This window comes from Enhydra lutris, unplaced genomic scaffold, assembly GCF_002288905.1.
Source record: "Enhydra lutris kenyoni isolate GAN:26980312 unplaced genomic scaffold, ASM228890v2 scaffoldscaffold57, whole genome shotgun sequence".
Classification (NCBI taxonomy): domain Eukaryota; kingdom Metazoa; phylum Chordata; class Mammalia; order Carnivora; family Mustelidae; genus Enhydra; species Enhydra lutris.
This window is the reverse complement of record NW_019154141.1, coordinates 2,589,666-2,602,578: the sequence shown is the minus strand read 5'-3', so window position 1 is coordinate 2,602,578 and position 12,913 is coordinate 2,589,666.

The following is a 12,913-nucleotide window of genomic DNA, read 5'->3' as shown; positions in this document are numbered from 1 at the left end:
TTTCAGAAGCAGGATGAGAAGACAAAGATATTGGGGAGTGGTGGGGAAAGGTGGAAGTTGTGAGATAATAAATATTATATTCTGATTCCTAAATGTATGGTTTTGCTTCTTCAGAAATACAAATTTCTGAAAATCTGGGTTAAGACTAGATCAGAGCCCCAAACAACCAATACTCCCAAAAGTTCTGAGATTTTCTATAAAAATAGCAGTGTTTTTGCCACAGTCTGGGATTGTAACCATCCACGGGCCAAGACGCCAGGGAGCTGGGCAGTAGGTTATCTGCCATGAACAATGGGAAAAGACTCTGGCACTTTCTCTTCTATTGGGTAATAACCTCTTCAAGCACCGACTTCTGTGGAGGCAGCATGGTGGTATGTGGCAAGAAGTGAATCTGGTTTGGAGATGCCCATACGGCTCCCAGAAGACAGTGCCTGCAGTCTCTTCTTTACTCTCATTAACATCAAAGCAAAGATCTGGGTTAGTTTAAAGAAATAGGTCAAAGGCGGCACGGGTTGGTTGGAGGGTGGCGTTGGTGGTAAAGGAGTAAGTGTGTTTCACTTTGCTGAACTTTACCACCAAAATTATGGAATCAGCTCCTGGTTTAGGATCAAGGCTATATAGTATTTATAACAACAAACAGACATTATCTTTATAAAGAGTTATTGGGGTGTTTGCTCATATTTTATAGTAATCTATCCTAGAGTAGAAGGCTATGGAAAGTGTTGATGAGGAGGATTACAGGGATGGTTGAGTTGCCAGATAAATACAGGTGCCCCGTATTTATATTTGCTAAATCTGGCAAAACTAGGTAAGAAGTAGTTACTGAGTTAGGAGATATTTTGGGAAGCAACTGGAAAGAGAAAAGTTGACCCCAAAAGAGTTGGACTGAACCCCAAAGTTTTTTGTTAGTTTTAACATGTATATATTCTCCTCACTTTCTCCATATTCCTCATCACCCTCTTGGGCCACAGCAGACTCCCTAAAAATGCTAATTGATTCAATGATGGATAAAAGAGAAGAAGGCCAAGACGAAGCCAAAGTAAATAAGGTTTCTGGTTTGAATGTTTTATTTCATGGGTCAGATTTGGGCATGTGTTTCACCATTTGGAACACATACTTTTGAAACTGCAAAATAGAATGCATTTTAAAACTCAGGTACCTTTTAAAGTCCCACCCTGCTAACTCTCAGGTTATTATTCATGCTTATATCTTAATGGATTCCACAAATCAAATTTTCATTTTTCTTGGTGAATATGGCTGATACTTACAAATGAGTATCATTTACCCCTCCACCCCCAAACCTCTCATGGAGCCAAAAGCCCAAAGCCATAAATATAGAACACCACTGTTAGGAGGCCTTCTTTTCCGTCTCCCACCCCGCCACCTCAGAAGGTAATGGATTTCTCTTTTCACAGTGTTAAAAGGATCAGTAAATCATCAGGTCACCTATTGATATGAAAGTCTTTTCATATGAAATGATTATTGTTTTAGCAAATTGCAAAAGAAAAATACAAAAGAGCAAATAAATCAAGAAAAAAATTACAACAGGTTTTTATGAAGTATGGGTGGAGTGGAAAAAGTGATCTTGGCTTAATTAACCACACTTAGTCATAAGATGCAGGAAGCAGAGGTTTTAAAAAGTCCAATTGGGGCTGTGTTTTACACACACACACACACACACACACACACACACACACACACACGCGCATATATTTTTTAAAGTGCTAATTTCCATCACATCACTCTTTGCTGGGTTAGTTACCATGAAAAAAAATGCTGAATTTTGACCTTCCTATGGCATGTTAAAACCACACTCCCTTTGGAAGGCACAACTGTCCTGAAATATTTTCTCTGCATAGTCACAGAGGAGTATCTCTGTACAGGTAACAGATGCTCAAGATCTAGGTGTATATTGCCTGAGGAAATAAGGGCATGATTACCTGATATGTCTGGACTTCTTTTAGATCAGTAACATCTCATTTTTACCTCTACTTGTTGACTTATACCATTACCTGTGCTTTAAATATCTCAATCCCTACAATCTCTTACTGCTAAAAAAAATGTCAACCATTTCAATTTTATGGCTCAAGTCAATCCTTCTACCTATTGTGCCACTAAATTCTCCTTCCCTAATTAAACAGTTACGGCACCTATAATTGATACTACACACCTGGTTATATACTTTAACACTGGATTATTAAATCCCTTGCATTATCTTTTCTCATACATGGATCTCGTCTCCAAAAGTACTAAATACACCCTAAGGACTTATACCTCTCTGGCGTGTTTTAGGACCAGCAATCATCCACCCAGAGTAATAAGTACCATACTTGCAGAATGATGCAACATACATTTCTTAGTGAAACTATTATTATTTCAATCAACTTATTTTGAGGAAACATGTGACACATAAGGATGAAGGAAAAAGGCTAAGAGGTTAAAGCAAGGTGGGCACTGTATCTGTCTGTGTTCTCTACAGAAATAGAACCAATAGGAACCAAGAGAAGAAATACAAATATATATTCTTCAGAGATACTGGAGAGAGAGAGAGAGAGAGATTTATCTGTCGTTGGAGACTGAAGATTGGAGATTGATTTATTTTTAAGGAGTTTACAGAATTGTAGGGGCTGGTGAGTCTGCAATCTGTAAGGCAGCTGTTAGGCTAGAAATCGAGGCAAGCCTTGATGCTGTAGTCTTGAGTCTGAAATCTGCAGAGAAACCTAGCAGGCTGGAAACTCATGTAGGATTTCTTTTTCTTTTTTTTCTTTTCTTTCTTTCTTTTTTTTTTTTTTTTAAGCTTTTATTTTTTTGAGTAATCTCTACACCAAAACTGTGGCTAAAACTTACAGTCCTGAGATCAAGAACCACGTGCTCCACTGGCCAAGCCAGCCAGGTGCCCCTCATGCAGGATTTCTAGGTTACAGTCTTGAGGCTGATTTTTTTTCTTCTCAGAGACACTTCAGTGATTTGCTCTTGGGGCCTTCTACTGATTGGATGAGGCCCACCCACATTAGGAGACTTTCTTGTACTTAAAAGCAACTGATTGTAAATGTTAATCACACTGGAAAATACCTTCACAGCAAAATCTAGACTACTGTCTGACAAAGAACTAGGCACCATAGCCTAGCCAAATTGACACATATACTTAACTATGATAGGCACTTTGTCATTTACTATGATGTAGGCACTGGTGTCTTCTACACATCCACAACTCCCAAAGGAAGTCCCTGTTGACTTGCAGAAGTTTTCTATGCAACAAATAGTTGTTGGTACCTATAATCACCATGAAAACCAGATTTTTCTTTTCCTTTTAAAATTCTTATTAGGGAGCACCTGCATGGCTCAGTCAGTTAGGGTGGCTCAGTCAGTTAAGTGTCTGCCTTCAACTCAGGTCATGATCCCGAAATCCTGGGATGGAGCCTCACACTGGGCTCCTTGCTCCATGGAGAGCCTGCTTCTCCCTCTCCCCCTGCCTGCCACTCCCCTACTTGTGTGCTCTCTCTCTCTCTCAAATGAATGAATGAAATCCTTAAAGAATAATAATAAATGAATAAATAAATAAATAAATAAAATTCTTGTTAGGGTAATCTTTTTTTTTTGTATTTTTTTCTATTTCCTCATTACTTTTTTTAAAAATTTTATTTATTTTTTTCACTGTTCCAAGATTCATTGCACCACATTATGCACCACACCCAGTGCTCCATGCAATATGTACCCTCCTTAATACCCACCACCAGACTACCCAACCCAGACTACCCAATACTACACCAGGCTAACCCAACCCCCCACCCCCCTCCCCTCCGAAACCCTCAGTTTATTTCTCAGTGTTCACAGTCTCTTACGGTTTTTCCCCTCTGATTTCCCCCCTCACTTCTCTTCTCCTTCTCCCAATGTCCTCCATGTTATTCCCTATGCTCCACAAGTAAGTGAAACTATATGATAATTGACTCTCTCTGCTTGACTTACTTCACTCAACATAATATCCTCCAGTCCCATCCACATTGATATAAAAGTTGGGTATTCATCCTTTCTGATGGAGGCATAATACTCCATTGTATTACTCCATTCGTCCATTAAAGGATATCTTGGTTCTTTCCACAGTTTGGTGACTATGGCCATTGCTGCTATGAACATTGGGGTACAGATGACCCTTCTTTTCACTACATCTGTATCTTTGGGGTAAATACCCAGTAGTGCAATTGTGGGGTCATAGGGAAGCTCTATTTTTAATTTCTTAAGGAATCTCCACACTGTTTTCCAAAGTGGCTGCACCAACTTTCATTCCCACCAACAGTGTAAGAGGGTTCCCCTTTCTCCACATCCTCTTCAACACATGTTGTTTACTGTCTTGTTAATTTTGGCCATTATCACTGGTGTAAGGTGGTATCTCAATGTGGTTTTGATTTGACTCTCCTTGATGGCTAGGGATGATGAACTTTTTTTCATGTGTCTGTTAGCCATTTGTATGTCTTCTTTGGAGAATGTCTTCTGCCCATTTTTTGACTGGATTATCTGTTTTGTGTGTGCTAAGTCTGAGGAGTTCTTTATAGATCTTAGATATCAGCCCTTTCTCTGCAGTGTCATTTGCGAATATCTTCTCCCATTCCGTGGGTTGCCTCTTTGTTTTGTGGACTGTTTCCTTTGCTGTGCAGAAGCTTTTGATCTTGATGAAGTCCCAAAAGTTCATTTTCACTTTTGTTTCCTTTGCCCTTGGAGACATATCTTTTTTTTTTTAAAGACTTTATTTATTTATTTATTTATTTGACAGACAGAGATCACAGGTAGGTAGAGAGGCAGGCAGAGAGAGAGAGGAGGAAGCAGGCTCCCCATTGAGCAGAGAGCCTGATGTGGGGCTTGATCCCAGGACCCTGGGATCATCACCTGAGCTGAAGGCAGAGGCTTTAACCCACTGAGCCACCCAGGCACCCCTGGAGACATATCTTGAAAGAAGTTGCTGTGGCCAATGTCAAAGAGGTTACTGCCTATGTTCTCCTGTAGGATTTTGAAAGATTCCTACCTCACATTGAGGTCTTTTATCCATTTCGAGTTTATCTTTGTGTATGGTATAAGAGAATGGTTGTTAGGTTAATTTTAAATAATTTCTCAATTATTTGAGAAATGTTGAATGTTGAATGAATGAGTGAATGTTGGCATTTAATTAGTCCAGGAAAGAGAGTATCAGAATGCAGACAGAAAATTTTTAAGTGGTTATACACACACACACACACACACACACACGATTTTTAATAAGAAGACAGAGTCTTCATTCTGAGATGCTGTGTTTAGCTTGAGGAGCTATGCAAGAATACCAATCAGTGTCCCTTTCCAGATCAACTGATGAAATCCAGCTGAAATTATGGGGCATATGCACAAAGCTTCATCCTGAGACGAGTGCCTGATGGCAATGACCACATGTTATTATCCCCAAATCCGCAGACACCAGCACATTGCCATTGGCCACAGTGCAAGCCTGTGATACATGTGCTGAGGGTGCTAGGATCAGAATAAATTTGTGAGCAGAGCGCGTTTGCTCAACTGTCCAGGAGAATCTATACTTCCTGAGAGTGTGTTAGACATGCAGAGTCTTGGGTGCCACCCCAGACCTGTTCTATCAAAATCTATATTTTAATAAGATTCCAAGGCAATATTATGAACATTAAAATGAGAACTACTTTAAGCATTCAGAATCCTGTCTTAGGCAGGAAGAATTCATGGTATCATTTTTACATTTCAGCCCGAGACACCTTTCCTTTTATTCCCACTTACCCACATAAATAGGGAAGCCCCAAAGGAAGTTCAAATGTCACAGGACTCTGCCCAAAGTTCCTAATTGCAGTTATGTGTTATGTGTTTAAATCACAATCACTGCCAAGTCTAGGGAAACATGTGTAAAATAGGGCTTCACCCTATTTCTTTCTTTTAGGGGGGTATTATTTTTATGTGCTGGGGAAAAAGCAGCAATGAGATGTTGTTAATTCAGTGTAAATTTTATCAATGTACTTAGTCATAACTAACTAATAATAATGGTACTTATAATTGCCACTGCAGGCCATCACAACTGTAAACCACTGGCAAAGAGGGAAAAAATGGGGGAGGAAGAACAAAAGAGTAAGTCATGGGTAAAGGGCAGAAATCAAGGTAAAAGAAAACAACATTGTAAGAAGGAGCTATGTGCCAGTTAGGGAAAGTGATGTATGAAAACAAATGCTTTAACAATGACCCAGATTGACTAACCATGACATACAGATTCAAAAAGGTCATGATCTGAAATCCACTTTTATTTTTTAACTGTGTGATTAACTTTTCCTTCTTGGTCTCCTTTTTTGTACAGTGGTGATGACCAAACAAATGGTTTTGAGTTGATTTACAAGATTATGTATAGAAAGCACATGTAACAGTGCGAAACATAAACGCAAAACCTAAATATGCACATTAGTGATGACTCTCTAATTATTACTTGGCACATGAGTTTCCTGGGCATTTTATTTGATATTCAGAAATTAATTTGTTACAAGGGCATATCCCACATACCTGTAAAAGGAATGAAGCTGCCTTTAGAGGGTCAGGAAAGGTAATCTGTGTTAATAAAGCTCCCTGGATAAAAGCTAGTATTTGACAGATGTGTAAACTATTCAGTTATTGATATGAGTATTAGAGTCTGAAAAATCTGTCCAAATTTTCTGGCAATATAAGAAAGTGGTTATGCCATTTGGTATCTCTGTTATCTAATTAAATGGATTCCTTAATTTAGACTCCACTGATTGAGTTTTCATTAACGATGAAGAAAGAGATTATACATGGAGTTGGCTGCCGGAAATGGGAGTAAGATGACCAAATGACAGTAAAATTAGGATATCTTGTCTACAAAGACTATAAAGAGTTTCATGAGGCGGTCTTCTGAACATCACTGTAACACTAGGGGAGGCCTAACTTGAGACAAACAGGTAGTATTTTCCAATCGTGCAGTCAAAATCAAATCATGACCTAGGGTATTTCATAAGCGATTTTGACCAGGGACATAGAAAGAACTAAAAAACACTCAGCAAATTGCCCTCGTCAGGAATGTTCCTCCAAGGAAAGGACAGTGGGATAATGGAAATTTGAAAGCAGAAAAAAGAGGTAAGAGTAGTTTCAGTGATTGGGAAATTGTGAATAGTATTTTTCCCAAGGGTATGGCTACAGAACAGAGGCGTGATCACTCTGGAGGGTCGATGTCAGGATGGTGAGGGATGGCCCTACATTGGTCAAGCAGGGGTTTTGTTGCTGTTGTTGATCACCACAGTGCCCAGGAAAACATGATGTGTATTAAACTGGCCAAATGTGGAGGATTCAAGAGGGACTATCTTTTTTAAAATAGAATCCTTGTTAGCCAAAGAATCATATTCCAAGGTAAATGGTCAAACCACATAAAACTAGTCAACTTTCAAGAATAGACGATGAGGAATCATCTAGCATTGGCTTTGGGGATGATTGAGATGACATAATGAAAAAACATAAATAAGTTTCACTTTTATAGTCTGACGTAGTGTCTTTTCTCCCAGGGTTTTCTGGGCAAATCTCAATAACTCAAGTAAAAACCAAAGAGCTGTTTCTTTGTGCATTGAAAATAGTAGTTAACACACACACACACACACACACACACACACACACACCTTTCTAGTTCAAGTACCTATGGCCCTCTTAGATAAACACATTTCATTGTCTTCTGATATTTTGGTCTCTCTACAAAGGGCAAAAAGTGGAAAAATCATGAAAATCCATTCCATCATCTCACTAAAATTTAAATAAAAATTTGAAACTGAAAATGAGGCTAAAGGGTCAGACAAGTCAAAGTTAATAATTCAGAGAATCTATAAGGCTTGCTGTCTACTGAGGAACAAAACCCTATGTTTCACCCAAATTTCACCCGAATCCCAGAAATCTTAGGGTCATCAATATATTTTCTCTGTTCTTTCTACTCAAAAACATTGTGTCTTACGTCACACATTTCAACGTTTCTTATGTCCAACTAATGTTAAAACCAGAGGCTATGAGATACAGGTTCTGAACTATCTATACTTAAAATCACCCACTATAAAGGGAGTTTGGATGGTTCTCCTATGTGTGCCAAGCATCATACACTGCATGCAAATCTATTGTTTAAGAACAACTACAAAAAAATGTGACCATGAGAAAAGCTGAAAGAAGAGTAAACTTTTAGATAAACAATGAGACAAAGAAATTGACCATCTGCATTTTTAAAGGAAATTGTATTTTCAAAGAACAGAAGAAGATCTGAAGGACAAAACGATAAAAAGAGAATAGGATTAACGCAGGCCCAGAAATCAAAGTAAGCACTGACACTGGAAAAAAAAAAAAAGTACTGCAATAATAGTAGAATAGACGAATTGGAAATTTTCACATAGAAATAAAAGATTACATCAGTCGAGTCTTTCTGATGTCAGTTATGTGTTGGCACTTCAATTTAACTATTTATTCAATCTATTTTGTTTCAAACAGAGGAACTACATACGGGTGGCACTTTTTCAAAAGTAACTGTGAAAAATAACCTGCTAAAGTGTCACAGTTCCCTTACAGCAGAGAGACAAACAGGACATTCAGATCAGTGGGGCCATTCAGTTTTATGAAAAATTAGTATCAAATAGAAGGTTGTGAAAGGTAAGGCCAGTCTGAGGCAGAAGCAAAACAACTTTTCAATGACAATTTGAATTTCAATTATAACTGAAAATATGGGTTCCGTTTGATTGTGTATTCAGAGCTCAGCGAAAACTGGCCTTAATTTTTTTTTCTTTTTATGCCCACAGAAATAAGCTATTAAGCCCTAGTGAATTATTCTTTCTTTCTTTCAATGTATTTCAATATAATTTTTTTCAAGATTGAATGAAAGAGCTGTACAATCCATACCCCACCCCTTTTCAAGAATGTCTGGCCAAATGCAGCTGTAAATTATAAAATAATGCCCTGCATTCATAAAACAGTTCATATATAAATATATATATATATATATATATATATATATAAAACCACTGATCAAATGAGTCTTCCAAATAGGCTGTTTAACCCAAAAACTGTATGTAGATATATCCTTAAGAAGCATCCTTCAACTTTTATAAACTGTATAGGTTTTTACCCTAAAAATGTTTTATTTTCTTAAATATTTTATTTATTTATTTATTTATTTATTAGAAAGAGAACAAGAGCACAAGCAGGGGGAGCCGCAGGCAGAGGAGAGGGAGAGGCAGGTTCCCACTGAGCAGAGAGCTGATGGGGGCTCAGTCCCAAGACCCGGGATCATGACCTGAGCTGAAGGCAGTGGCCTAACTGACTGAGCCACCCAGGCACCTCTAAAAATCTCTAAGTTATACTGTAGCCAGAACTCATATTCTAAAGAACAGTTGCTAAATTAAAAGAAAAAAATTATTAAATGCGGGATTTCTCCCCCACAAGCTGTTTCATTATTTCCAAAAATACGGTTTTGTCTACAGAAATTCCTAGAGCCCCCTGTTTGTGACAAAGTCCATTCCTGAGGACTGATGCCAGGAGAAAACTGTGAGATCCAGAACTCCAACACTAGCCTCACTCTCTGGAATGTAGACAGAAATTTACTGAACACAATTTCTTCAGAAAAATTACAATGTTTTAATAAGTTAATTCTAAAAGACCAACAGGCCAGACAAGAGATGTTTTTATTCAGTTCTTTCTGGTCTTTCTGTTAGATGATCTTATGTCCTGGCTGCCCCAGAATAGTCCCCATTTTATCTGCTATCCTGGTAGAAATATTAATAGTGCGGCCTTTCACTCTCAAGGGTCTCAATGTGGATATTACTTATATGGTCACCCACCTTTATTTATTTTTTTAAAGATTTTATTTATTTATTTGACAGAGAGCGATCACAAGTAGGCAGAGAGGCAGGCAGAGAGAGAGGGGGAAGCAGGCTTCTCGCCGAGCAGAGAGCCCAGTGCGGGGCCCGATCCCAGGACCCCGAGACCGTGACCCGAGCCAAAGGCAGAGGCCCAACCCACTGAGCCACCCAGGGGCCCCGGTCACCCACCTTTAAGCTATGTATGAGGTGTGAGTTAAGAATTCTTTAATTCTATAGTCTTTGGTTTGTACAAACCAGTCATGCACTCAGTGAACTACTAAAAATGATTAAATTTGGCATAGGGTATTATGCATGTGTACAGATTGTACAGATAACACACACATCCAGATCCATAGTTCATGAGATACTTTTAAACAGGAAATAATGGAGTTAGGGGCGCCTGGGTGGGTCGGTTGTGCATCCGACCCAGGATTTTGGTTCCAGTCATGATCTCAGGGTTGTCAGCTGGAGCCTTGAGTTGGGCGGGCACCCAGGGGGGAGTCTGTTTGGGATTCTTTCCCTCTCCCACCCCCTCTCCCTCACTGGTGTGCAAGCCATCTCTCTCTCTCTCTCTAAAATAAAGAAATAAATAAAATCTTAAAAAAAAATAAGAAGAAGCAGTAATGGAGTTAATTCTGCCATAATCACGCTGTTACCTAGGAGTAGGTTTCTTCAAAGCAGTTATTTTGGGGCACTATACACATATCGCGTATTCCAAAAACACCATTCCTGACCCAATTCCAAGTGCATGCTGAATCAAGCTATAAGACATTCAAGAAAACGTTTCACTGGTTTTGGCCCAACTTATTTTCTTTTTTCTTTTATTTTTTTTTTTTAAGGATTTTATTTATTTATTTGTCAGAGAGAGAGAGAGGGAGAGAGAGCAAGCACAGGCAGACAGAATGGCAGGCAGAGGCAGAGGGAGAAGCAGGCTCCCTGATGAGCAAGGAGCCCGATGTGGGACTCGATCCCAGGACGCTGGGATCATGACCTGAGCTGAAGGCAGCGGCTTAACCAACTGAGCCACCCAGGCGTCCCGGCCCAACTTATTTTCAATAAGAAAGTGCATGATCAGATTTGATACCAGTTTTAAGTCCAAAGGGCTTTTATTTGGTTTAAGAAAACAAATATGCTCAACACATACACATTTTTATTTATTATGGTGAAAGGTTATTGCTTGTCTACTCCTTGTCTCCTCTTTGACCTCCTCAAGTCCTTAAGGGCAACAACTTTCCCTTACTCACCTGTGTGTCCCGAAGAATCTGGTTCAGTACTCAGGACTCTTTAGGCACTGAGTAAACATTTGTTGAATCATGGTATGAATGAATGTGTAACTCTTCATCCTTGAGTATCTACAGACAATTTCAGAAGCAGAGTTTGCACACTGGAAAAGCAGTCGGTAGCTGTTCTGAAGGGAACAACACTAATACCCATAGGTATATTATGCTGGTATAATACCAACACCCAAATTTAATAAAACCAAACGTGATCCCCCAAAATTATACTCCCTTTCAGGAATGGCTTCATTTTCATAGTAGATAGAAATGGATTTGAGCTGCCTGGGGAACCAGGAGGAGGTACACCGGAAACCTCTGCCACTCAAAACGTGATCTATAGATGAGCGACATCAACGTGACCTGACGGCTTGTTGGAAACAGGCCCTAGCCCACACCTACTGAGTCAAAATCTAGATGTTACCAAAATTTGCAGGTAATCCGTGTGCCCATAAAGATCCAGAAGCATATCTTACAGTGTTTAAAGTTGGAGTGTTTATAATATGCAGGTCAAGACTCTGAAGGACAAAGAATGAGCACAAAGGCACAGAACAAGGGACATAAATATTACAAAGTGACATTTTTTGAGCTGGGGATTATATAGTGTAGTGTCGTGGACAGACCTGTTTAGATCAAACCCAGCAGACAGAATAAAATAAGATTATTTTATAATTTTAGATGGATTGAAGTTGGTGTCAGAACAAGGTAAACCAACAGAACTGTCTACCTTGGGGAAAGGTTAACAGATTAAAAAAAAATGAAGTGTGGGGCACCCAGATGGCTCAATCATGAAGTGTCTGCCTTTGGCTCAAGTCACGGTCCCAGGGTCCTAGGATGGAGCCCCACACATGGGGCTCCCTGCTTGACAGGAAGTCTGCTTCTCCCTCTCCCACTCCCCCTGCTTGCGCTCCCTCTCTCACAGCCTCTCTCTCTGTCAAATAAATAAATGAAATCTTAAAAAAAAAAAAATGAAGTATTGATCTTTGGTTTTATGTTCACAAATACATACACGTGTGTATGTTCCCTCCCCTGCACCCTCTCTCCCCCACATACACATTCGTACACTTGGTCTCCTGCCTTCCTAAAAGGGATTTGATGTGGCTAAAGTAGGTAGCATGGCTATTCTCCGGGCAGTGATGTTTCTCTTAATAATATACTTAAACCTTAACTTCAATGCCCTCATTAGTAACTTGAATATCTTAAGGCTACCCATAGGGAAATAAGTCTTAAATGAAAATCACTGCTTTTGACACGCACTGACCTAGTTAACCTTGCAGGTGAAAGCTAACAAGCAAATAAATGTGATGTCCCTAAAGCAAAAATCGACACACAGAACACAGGGTTATGATGAGGTTCAGCTGCTGCTCTTTCTTCTGGAGACGTAACAGCCCTGCTGCCAACCGCACGTGCAGAAAAATAAGCTTATCAGGATGACCTCAGGATACTGAAATGAGAACGTAGAACGCCCCAGGTCTGGGATTTAGGATTAATCAACAGAGAGCACTTCATTGACAAAATAATCTCATGTCCTTTGCTTGGATTTATAATAGTCCTAAATTTCTATCTTCAGTCTGCCAGTCTTGTTACCCCAAAACCAATACATTGTTTTTTTTGGTTTATCTATTTTATTTTATTTTTTTTAATTTTATATTTTTTTTAATTTTTTATAAACATATATTTTTATCCCCAGGGGTACAGGTCTGTGAATCGCCAGGTTTACACATTTCACAGCACTCACCATAGCACATACCCTCCCCAATGTCCATAACCCCACCC